Below are 11,978 nucleotides of genomic sequence, written 5' to 3'. Positions count from 1 at the left end.
CGAACAGATCACTTTCCCTGCTCCAATTTCTGTCAACCTGCAAAAACCGCTTTCAGCCTTTTATTTCCAGTCACACATTATTTAGTTGCGTCATATGGGATAACTGGGCCCAAGTTGAAAAAACTGTCCTCTCGACAATAGACTCACTGTGTGCCTGTATTTCTACACTCTAGGTCTCTCTGTTAAATTATCTAGTTTCGTATTGTGTTGATTCTGTTGGCAAGTCTTGATTACATTATCTTTGAGACGCTTGTGGACTATTGGTAACCCAATCAAGAAATCAAATACAAGCAATTTATTCTTTACTGTTATATTTTATGAACTTCAAATGTACTTTAGGAGTTGACGCCCGTATACCAGTGAGTGAGTTTAGTTTTACGCCGCAGTCAGCATTATTCCAGCTATATGGCGGTTGTTAATAACAATCGAGTCTCGACCAGACAATCCAGTGATCAACAGCAACAGCAACGATCTACGCAGCTGGAATAGGATGAAATGTTAATCAAATCAATGAACAAGACCACCCGATTCCGATATATTCTCCTATTACGACATGCATGGGGTACTGAAGATCAATTCTAACATGGATCTTCACGGATCCCGTCAGTGTGTAAACTTACAGATTATTAATAACCCTGTTCGCATTGCATATGTGAGTATCGTACCATTGACGTTACTCAGACAGCATGTCAGCATGTCCTTTATATTTCGCTATCAACTCCATGGGGAGTCTACACGAAAATTTTATGGCGCGTATGGCTGCTTGACATATGTTGTCATGGCTCTGTAATGCCCGGATGCTGGAATATGACATGGTTTTCAATGTATGTCAGCAATGTACAGGAGTAACATGTATCTGTACAGGTGTTAATGAATGGATCTACTCACATATATGTAGGGACTGTGAGTGCAGCACGCAGTGAGTAAAAGCAACGAGGAACTTAAACTTTGTTTGACAAAACCGTCTGACAATATCATATAGAAACAATCTTTTAATGGCATACTGTCGCCTGACCACGCACACACTTTTATGCAGCGGCATGACAATACCACCGCTTTGATGCAATTCTTGACATTGTTGTGCAGAAGATATTCCCCTTTGTTCATTCCACACGGAGTGTCTCCAGTTTCAAGCAAGTCTGGACCCTATTATACTGAATCAATGTAGTATACACAGTGTCCGGACTGTGAAGCAATTTACCGTTAATCTTAATGACTGGTTTAGCTTCCGGTTCCGGAAACTGATTATCGAGGCAAATTAAATAGGCATATACGTCAGTGGTAACAAGGTGGCATCTTTCGGGAGGCATCCGAATTATCGGGGTCCGGACTAACGGGGCTTCACTGTAATCGTATGTTCACAGAGGGCGATGTGGATGGCTTAGCGGTTAAAGCGTTCACGCCGAAGACCCGGGTTCGATTCACGACATATGTGAGGCTCATCTCTGGTGTCCCCCGCCGTGATAATGTTGGAATATTGCTAAAACCGCGCTAAAAACCATACTCGCTCCCTCCCTCCTTCTTCTGTATGGAAGAGAAACTATGCTCAGGACCACACACACACACACACACACACACACACACACACACACACACACACACAGAGAGAGAGAGAGAGAGAGAGAGAGAGACAGAGAGACAGACAGACAGACAGACCACCACCTTCCCTTCACTTGCGATCAGATAAAAGTACACATTGACAGCGTGTGTAAATTCTAGAATTGCGAAGTGACTGAAATCTCACAATTGATGATGGGAAAAATGGCTAGCGACATTTTTCAAATTTACCTATACAGGTTGTTATTGCAGGCAAGTATAACATGATGCAACTTCCTGCTTTAAAGTGATGCCTGATATATCATGAACTCAAACTTCCAAGAGTCTACATAACATTTTCAGTCATGATGTATGAGTAAAAGAAGAGTGTATTCTAAGAATAGAACATGTTTTCAGGCTTTGACAACGTCGAAGATATGTTCCATATTCATATGTCCCAAAAACTAACTAAGCAGTTCCAAAATTATTTGAGTTCGATCATGAGAAAATGTGATCGAATGTTTGGTCGTCTGGTCACTGTTACCAATATTTAATTATTTCAATTAATCGGATCACCACTAGTAAATTCAGAGTACCTTAAATCTTCAAAGAAAATACAACGTTGCTCACAACTATAAGCATTCGAGTTTGGACCAGACGAACCATTTACTAAAATCGTCAGTATCGATCCCGACCATTCTGCCAAGCGTCCGAAGGAGGAGAAACCTAAGTTCCTCAACAGCTTTAAAACAAGGGACGCCTAGAAAACTAAACTTTCCTTCCACGGCCACGTGGGTGTTCATAGTTAAACAATTTTGTTTGGGAAAAAACAACATGAGTCATCTTATCAAAGTGAATTGTATATACAAGGGATATTAAACAACGGGCGCTCCTTTCATCTGACATGTGAAGAAACAGAAGCAACGGCATCGCCACTGACATCGGATTGCAGATCACGTGCACCTACGGCCGTGCATGACACTGTTGATTTTGAACAATGGGGTCTATTCAATGTTTTTATTGTATCGTTTTTCAGCATTGGAGATTTACGACAGCTTAAGGCAGAAACATCCTAAAATGCATTGCCGACAATGACAGATTACGCGATAACAATTTTTTATTTGGTGCTTTAGAAACAATTAAATGCTGAATAATAAAAAAACCGTACTTTTCGGTTTGGATGTTGGGGGCAAAGACATTATTTCCAACGAAAATTTGAAACTTAAAATTGGCTGTTATCAGATACAGAGAGGAAATTGTTGTTCCTACTCTTCGCGACCTGGTTCTCTTCTTCAGGAGACCCGTGAAGGTCCGGGGTAGAATAGGTCTTCAGCAATCCATGCTTGCCATAAAAGGCGACTATGCTTGACTTTAAGAGGCGACTAACGGGATCGGGTGGTCAGGTTCGCTGACTTGGTTGACACGTGTCATCGGTTCCCAAGTGCGCATATCGATGTTCATGTTGTTGATCACTGGATCGTCTGGTCCAGACTCGATTATTTACAGACCGCCTCCATATAGCTGGAATATTGTTGAGTGCGGCGTGAAACTAAACTCGCTCGCTCACTCTTCTTCAGGATGATATGCTTGGTCACATCGGGCCAGACTTGTGAATGGTATTTCTCAATCAAAACGGCATTGTGAGAATGGCCTGGCCTGCATACGCTCCTGATATGCACCGATTGAGTAAGCCTGGAACGCGTTGGGCAGGTGGGTGAGAAAAAATAATCATCAATCTGGTAATCTTCAAAACTTGGTCTTCAGGCAGAATTTCAGGCTATCCCACAGACGTTTTTTCGTCTTCGTCTCGTTCGTCAACGATGTGCTGCGTGTTCAGGAGCATACCCATTGGTTCCATAATCGATGAATTTTCAGAGGATGATTACAGTCATTGAGTTTCCATGGAACATACGATCTGCTCGCAGTGCTAAGCTTTAAGACCGAAGAAATCATTTCTAACCATATTTGTGCTTGGAAATTGCCTTATATATGGTTGCTATGCATAATTAAATGTCACACTGATATCTATAGTTGACTTTTTAATGATCAATCGTTTGGGCAACATTCCAGTAATATCACGGCGGGGGACACCAGAAATGGGCTCCACACATTTTGCCGATGTGGGGAATCAAACCCGCGTCTTCGGTGAACACTTTAACCACGAGGCTACCCCACCGCCAATTTAACTTTATAAAGGTAAAGCATCCGACTCACACATATGGCAATGTCATGGCCGACATTTCAACATCTGTACCACATGCATGTACATGGCATGCACTGGGTCGATGGTTCAAATAGGAGACGTTTCCGCCGTTTTATATCAAGCGTCGTATTCGTAAGCCACATTTATGACAACTTCGTAAGCTGAACAGACGGAGTCTGTTCACCACGGTGTAGCGGTTCATTCATATTGATGGCAAGAGAAGGAGTCGGCGGCACTGTGAGTCATCGCGACTGTACACCAGCGTTGCAAACTCATGTCAACATGAAGGGGTTGGGGGAGGGGAGGACTGGGGGGAGGCTCTCGTGTACATCTACATTCACATGTCGCCAGACGCCGAGAGGACATTGCAGACAGGAAGTTGGTGGCTACGCCAGCCTTGTTTCCAGACATTCAAAGAAAGCACAGGCGTGTTGTTCTAACGATTATTTATCCTCACCGACATTTTGCTTTGACGGAATATATGTCATTGCCCCGTGCATGTTTACATGTCAGTTGACTTCCTCCCAGAGTGAGTGAGTGAGTGAGTGAAGTCAGTGAGTGAAGTCAGTGAGTGAGTCAGTCAGTCGCTAATGTCAGTCAGTACAAAGTACAAATCAATCAGTCAGTCAGTGAAATACGTCAATGAAGAGAGCCAGACAGTCAGACACAGTACAAGTCACTCAGTCAGTGAAGTCAGTCAGTCACAGTACAAGACACTCAGTCAGTGAAGTCAGTCAGTCACAGTACAAGTCACTCAGTCAGTGAAGTCAGTCAGTCACAGTACAAGTCACTCAGTCCGTGAAGTCAGTCAGTCACAGTACAAGTCACTCAGTCAGTGAAGTCCGTCAGTCACAGTACAAGTCACTCAGTCAGTGGAGTCCGAAAATGAAGAAAGCCAGGCAGTCAGTCACAGTACTATTTAGTCAGTGAAGTCAGTCAGTCACAGTACAAGTTACTCAGTCAGTGAAGTCAGTCAGTCACAGTACAAGTCACTCAGACAGTCAAGTCAGTCAGTCACAGTACAAATCACTCAGTCAATGAAGTCAGAAAATGAAGAAAGCCAGGCAGTCAGTCACAGTACTATTCAGTCAGTGAGGTCAGTCAGACACAGCACTACTCAGTCAGTCAGTGAAGTAACTCAGTTAGTCACAGTACAAGTCAGTCAGTAAAGTCAGTAAATGAAGAAAGCCAGGCAGTCAGTCACAGTACTATTCAGTCAGTGAAGTCAGTCAGACACAGCACTACTCAGTCAGTCAGTGAAGTAACTCAATCACAGTACAAGTCAGTCAGTAAAGTCAGTAAATGAAGAAAGCCAGGCAGTCAGTCACGGTACTATTTAGTCAGTGAAGTCAGTCAGTCACAGTACAAATCACTCAGTCAATGAAGTCAGAAAATGAAGAAAGCCAGACAGTCAGTCACAGTACTATTCAGTCAGTGAGGTCAGTCAGACACAGCACTACTCATTCAGTCAGTGAAGTAACTCAGTCACAGTACAAGTCTGTCAGTAAAGTCAGTAAATGAAGACAGCCAGGCAGTCAGTCACAGTACTATTTAGTCAGTGAAGTCAGTCAGACACAGCACTATTCAGTCAGTGAAGTCAGTCAGTCACAGTACAAGTCTGTCAGTAAAGTCAGTAAATGAAGACAGCCAGGCAGTCTATTCTGTTCCCTTTATTCAGACTGAGTACAAAGTTATGGGCCATCGGCCAAATGTACAACATGGTCCATACAATATACAGAAACGTATAAACACAGCAAGGCTATATGACGATGTTGCTGAATATCTATACATATATGTTCAGCAGGAGAGATACTACCAATAATGCTTAATTTTACACTATATAGTAAATATGCATAAGTTTTAAGACAGAGCCCACTCTACAAGATGGTCACGAGAACTTATACAAGTACAACAAGGTTGTGTACAATATCATCGGTTATGCAGAATGTTTGTACAGGTGTGTCCAGGCCTCAGAGACGCAATATTCCACGAACAATGATGCATAAGTTTACATTACAGGATAGATATACAAAAAAATTAAGGGAAAGGCTGCAGTCCCAGGGGATATAACAGACCATATAAAATACTACCAGTTACAATGTTACCGTACAGGGAAGCAAGATATGAAATATAAAACGGTTCACAACCTGTATTGCATGGGTTTAACAAGGTGTTCATGACACATAGGTAATACTTTTATACGTTATATAACAAGTCCCCGACGCATGGAGGATATACTCAGACCACTGTCAATGAAATGAATATATTTTACTGAAACAATTTCATAGTAAAAATATAATACAATGAAATTAATCCCTGAGACTTTCTTCATTCCTGAAGCTAAAGAAAGCTAGACTTGCCACATTTTCTAGACTTGCGTAGGCTTTCTTGGATATATTTGCTTCGGGGTCTGTACGACAGAATCTACTGGACATGAACCTATGATTTTCCACGTCTTGATGACTTGTATGGGTGCTGTTGTAACAGGTAACATTGGAAATGGTCTGTCATGTCTTCTAGGACTTGATTCTTTGTGTTAAATTGTTTCTATATCTACTTTGTAACCGTTACGTAAAAACAAGCATGACTGATCGTGATATTATGTTTTTTTACTATAAACTAGTTCATTTCAGAGACCAGTTGTTAGTCTAATATCCAGTAATGCACGGGTTTATCGAAGTACAGATTATCGTGGTACGCATATATTGATATTATACGATATACGTATATAAACAAGTGCTTGTACTTTGCCGCACATGTATGGAAGAGAAAGTATGCTCAGGCCACCATCAAGCCAAGACCTAACCTAGCACATCAAGGGACAAGGATAATATTTCTGACCATGGTCGATTTTACATAACGAAGTCGATATACAAAAAATTTAAGGCAAAGCCAAGCAGTCAGACACAGTACTGTTTAGGTAGTGAGTTAGGTTTTACTCAAGTTTCAACAGATCACCAGTCATATCGGGTTGTGCTTCGAAATTTTAGAGGAAAGCCCGACGCCATGTCAGTCTCAGACGCCCACCACTTCGGTGAAAATCGCAAGTACGAGTATGGTGCAGTTTCATTCTCGTCGTTTCATACTTGGAAAAAAACATATTGATTTCTAATCAGGGGATGAGTCAGTTGCTTTTTCAGCTTTATTCAGTCACTTTATTTTGAGCTTCTGTGTCTATGCATTACCAGTTTCGTTCTGAAATACCTTGTGCGACGAATACTTTGTGCGTCCGACTGGGCCGAGCTCTATGCGTTGCACACAGTGATACCGTATGCAGCATATGAAATATTCATAAAACACTTTTTAGATACGGTTTATCATGCTAAAAATGTCTTTAGTTAGATACTGTTTATACGTTTTAGGGTTCATTATGGGATGCACTTCTGGGGTTCGCTGTTAGGAATATTATCTGATGCATATTTAGGTTTATTGTGAGAAGACCCGTGAAGGTCCGGGGTAGAACAGGCCTTCAGCAACCCATGCTTGCCATAAAATGCGACTATGCTTGTCGTAAGAGGGGACTAACGGGATCGGGTTTTCTGGATCACTGACTTGGTTGGCACATGTCATCGGTTCCCATTTGTGCAGATCGATGTTCAGGCCGTTGATGACTGGATTGTGTGGTCCAGACTCGATTATTTACAGACCACCGCCATATAACGCAATATTGCTGGGTGCGGCGTAAAACTAAACTCGCTTAATCACTCATTGTGAGAAGACCTGAGGTACAATGTAAATTGTACTACGTGAGCTACAAACATGACTCACTGTATTGTCAGGTACATTGTACCATGCGTTCAACTGTACGTTCGGTCGTGCATTACATAATAACATCGTGTTCGCTGTTAATTCATTGTTAAGTACGCACCACATTTACGGTTAACTGTACGGGGCTTGTGACTGTGTCCTTTACACACATCAGAGAGTGAAGACAAATCAGTTACAATAGAGAAACATGGCTATGAAACCAGGAATCTGCGTTCATGTCAAACTAACCAGTGAGACAAGTCAGTCCCCGAGACCAACAACCTTGACATCGAATCGAGCCTACACGGACATTTTTAAGTGTGAGAAACGACAACAACATTTAGACTTGTTTTGTCTGAAACTGAAGCAAAATAATGTTTATTGCAGTTTTTAACCTATTTCTTGCTGCAAAAACTTTATTCTATGATTAATATCATTGGAATAAACTGGTCGGACTTCATGTGCCAGATTTGTTACTAAACTCTAACAAGAGAACGTAAAAAAGTTGGAGAAACGAAAAGCACGTTCTTTAAAATTGGACTAAAACACAAAATAACGAAAGTTTACATATCACATTGTTACTAGGTAGAGAGTTACCGCAACCTGTGACCTTAAAATATAAGTCCAACACGGCTGTTTAACCGCATCATTCCATTTAAACATTCCTGACTCTTGTTTTTTTTCTACCATTAAACATCAATTAAGATTTTAGTTGTTGCAAGAATTATTACTATAACACACTGCGAAAAATTGGGAACACTTTCGTATATCAGCGGGCAGCCGGTTTGTGTATAAACAAAATTGTATTGGAAAATCTGGGCCCTTCTTCACCAAGGTTTGTTTGTATCTTCGTTGTTTAACGTGACACTCCGCAATACTCCAGCTATATTGGGGCCGAGTGTATAAAATAAATCAGACAATCCAGTGGTCAACATCATGAGCATCGTTTTACGAAGTTACGCAGTAGTGATCGAGCACGGGTGCACTCACGTATACCGACCGGAAATTGAACTCGAGTTGCACCTCTGAGTCAAAACAACAGGCAACAGCTGAAAAGAAAAAAAAGCACCAATAAACAGACTAGAATTATCTGTTGTATTCAAATCTCCGCAGATGTAACAAACACATTGATTTCAAGTTTATTTCATCTTGATTTCCAATCCCATCGCAAACGCAAACGAAGTGGTTGTTTTCAATTCAGTGATTGCTTCTGTTGGGAATTTAATCACAGAGATTCTCAAAAGTTTACACTGAAAATATAATAACTACAAATTGAGTTAATGTCCCTCAGCAACGCAACATCGACAACTAACACTGCCCACACAAGTTTTAGTGAACGGTAACAAAACACACGGAGAGTCCTGGTAACCAAGGTGTTTTCTAATCTTTTGTCGGCGAGCGAGATCGCCCGCAGGGGTTCTGGACTGTTTCTACGTTGTAAACATTCCTGTTTGGTATAGCGGTTAGTTAATGTGGCATGTTGATGAATCTATGGAAGAGAGGATGCATTTGGTTAATGGTCGAGCTAATGTTCATTGGTATTTACATACAGAGCTCATACTTTGTGAGATCGGTGTAATGGATCGGTGTGCATGTTTTTTCTTACATTTGTTAATAAGACAGCTGTTCGGCCAGATTCGGGTCCAGGCTAAATTTGGATAAAGTTGTGGATAATTTATAAGGTCTGTAAAGTTTGGGTCTTCGCGTTGTTTTTAAGAAACTGAAAGCATGTAAATATTTGTGAAACGTCCTTCCGTTTTAGGTTTTGAATTAAACATTGTGCTGATATTTCTCATTAGGTTTTGAGTAGGGTTATAATGTTGCCCGTAATGTTTGCCAGAGGCGACTTATAGGATTGGGTAATGGCGATGGTCATGATGTCTGTCACTAGCTTATCTGTTCAGAACCGATTTTTGACAGGCCGACATCGTTGTGTTGGAATATTATCGAGTGTCGCAATAATTCTTACATGAAGCTAACACGGGATTCTACGCTACCCAGTGTTGTTTTTTCTCTGTCAAGTCAGCCATAGTTTGCTTTTAGTGATGCAGTCCCTTTTCTGTCAAAATTCATGTGGTGTGTTAACTAGCTCTTTCTTTGCTCGTCTGTTTTGCACTATTGGTTGACAGTTTACCTCTCTGATGACTTTCTTGGGAGTTGTGTATATAATGTCCAAAAAATTAGACCGAACATTTAACCCTGGCGCAAACCAGTACCATCCAGTGTCTGTGCTGTCTGTGATCCAGATCTAACATTTCTAAAGTTTGACCAAACATTTGGTCTAAACCTGTAGTGATTGTTATGGAGGGCGAGACGAAGGTTTTCCATGGTCAGATTTGACTATGCTGCCTATAACTGGACAAATAGTCCATCTCCTGCAGTTAATTTTAGGGCATTTACATAAGGCCATCCATTCAAGGTCGTGTATTTGACCCGCTCTGTATTACGTTGGCTATTTTTCAAGTAGTTTATTTTGCAGTAAATTATTTCCCCGTCTAACATTTCTACTAAGGGTGAGTTCTCGAGTTTTATGTTGTACCGAAATCCTCTTGACCGCAGGAATGTCTTGAGACAACGTGACGCCTCACCACCGGGCGTTGGTCCATGTTCTAGTGACAGACGCCATCCTTGACTTGTTTTTTTTCGTGGCCATATCATGACGTGTGAGCTGGGTTCTGTCTTGCCTATTACAATATACGATTGGGCGCGCATATATAGGGAGCAGGAACCATATTAATTACATGACGTGCAACGTGCTGTTCAAATAACGGTGCAGTAAGCATAAGCGACAATGCTCTAACAGCAAATATTTCCATGGTACAATTCCGAATACAACCATGTTTATTATTTACCGTTTATTATGAATTATCTGTCAGTTACTGATGACAACAGTAGTGCCCCCAAACATTTAGCATATCCTGGCTCACCGGGGCAACTGTTACAAACACATGTAAAGGCGAGGCAAGTGCCACGGAAACCGCGTGCGAAATAATTACTGACTCGCTAGACCGCGGCCAGTAAAAGAAGAGTTGGGCCAGTAAATCTCCACATTAACTGCCCCGACGGGCTAGTGAAGCATCACTCTTTCCGATCTGTTATCAATTAATACACTTAATAATTGATACATACAATTAAGACACTTTTAAATCATACAATTAATACACTTTTCAATCGTACAATTAATATAATTAATACACTTTTAAATCATACAATTAATACAATTAATACACTTTTCAATCACACAAAGACACTAGCCTGATAACCAGCCTAATAATTTCTTCTTTCAAATTTCGGGGTAGTGATTTGTTTGTGGGCTTGTTACATTCAGGCCTGGCAACAGTGCAAGGAAATATTTGAAACAAGTATAACTAATAAACTGTCTCGAACATCATATTTCTTTCACAATAAGTCAAATGGAAAACGTCCAACATATTTATGTCCACCATAATTTTAGAGGTGTCCTTAACGCTGTGACCTTCCGGGAAAGACCATGTTCGATTGTAAACAAAAAGGTGAAACATAGACATCAAAGGTCGCATATCCTTGAATGTTGCTCGACAGAAAGGGAAAGTTGTCTCTTAAAGTCTTGTCATCCCTCATGTCATGTAATTTTGTGAACTGTTTGTTGCCAGGCTGAATCTTTACACATAGATGAATGTCCCGCCCACTAAACATGCGTTACCCCGCGCACAGTAGGATACCGAAATATACATTACAGAAGCGCTTCCGTAAAAAACAGTCCATGGTCTGTCTGAAACAGTCGCTACTGTATTCATATGAACCAGTTTCTTGTTTACTGTTAAAATCGGTACTTAGTACTAGTTCAGCTGCTTCCAAACAAGGATAAGTTGAGCACAGACCTGACAATAGACCGGTGGTAATAGCACGGTTGAGTGCCTACCACTGGCGCTTGCCGCGGTGAGCATCGTCATGCACTGAACGTGCACTAGCCTACACCTGCAATCCCAAACAAAAAAAATATCTAGCAGTCCCGGGTTCGTTTCCCAACATGGGTACAATTTCTTGTGTGCCCCGTTGTGATAGTGCTGGAATATTGCTAAACCCGGCTTAAAACTAAACTCATTTACTCACTCAGGTACCTCGAGTGAGCTAACACTATAACACCCCATTAGTCCGAACCATAGAACAGACAGCATACGTGAATGAAAGTATTCCCCATTTACATCACGTCACCTGTGTTACGTTATCTTTTGGCAACGTAAATATTATTTTACACGAAGGGATGAAATTAAAGACGCGACACAGACATAATATTGAATTTGTAAGAAATCAAACCTTGAGACGACTCTCGAGACATACGACCTTCACCTTCAGATCTGTTGATTTTTTAAGATTAAATTTCCGGGATTTGCTCATTCTACGATTGCACATCGCGAGCTGTGATGATTTTCATTGAGCCAAATGTCACGTGGATTAGAAATGTCAATATATGACCAATAAGAACATATTGGGTAATCTCTCCAGTTTCACT

Source organism: Haliotis asinina, chromosome 9 (assembly GCF_037392515.1).
Source record: "Haliotis asinina isolate JCU_RB_2024 chromosome 9, JCU_Hal_asi_v2, whole genome shotgun sequence".
Taxonomy (NCBI): Eukaryota; Metazoa; Mollusca; class Gastropoda; order Lepetellida; family Haliotidae; genus Haliotis; species Haliotis asinina.
The sequence above is the reverse complement of the archived record's forward strand: the minus strand, read 5'-3'. Positions refer to the sequence as shown.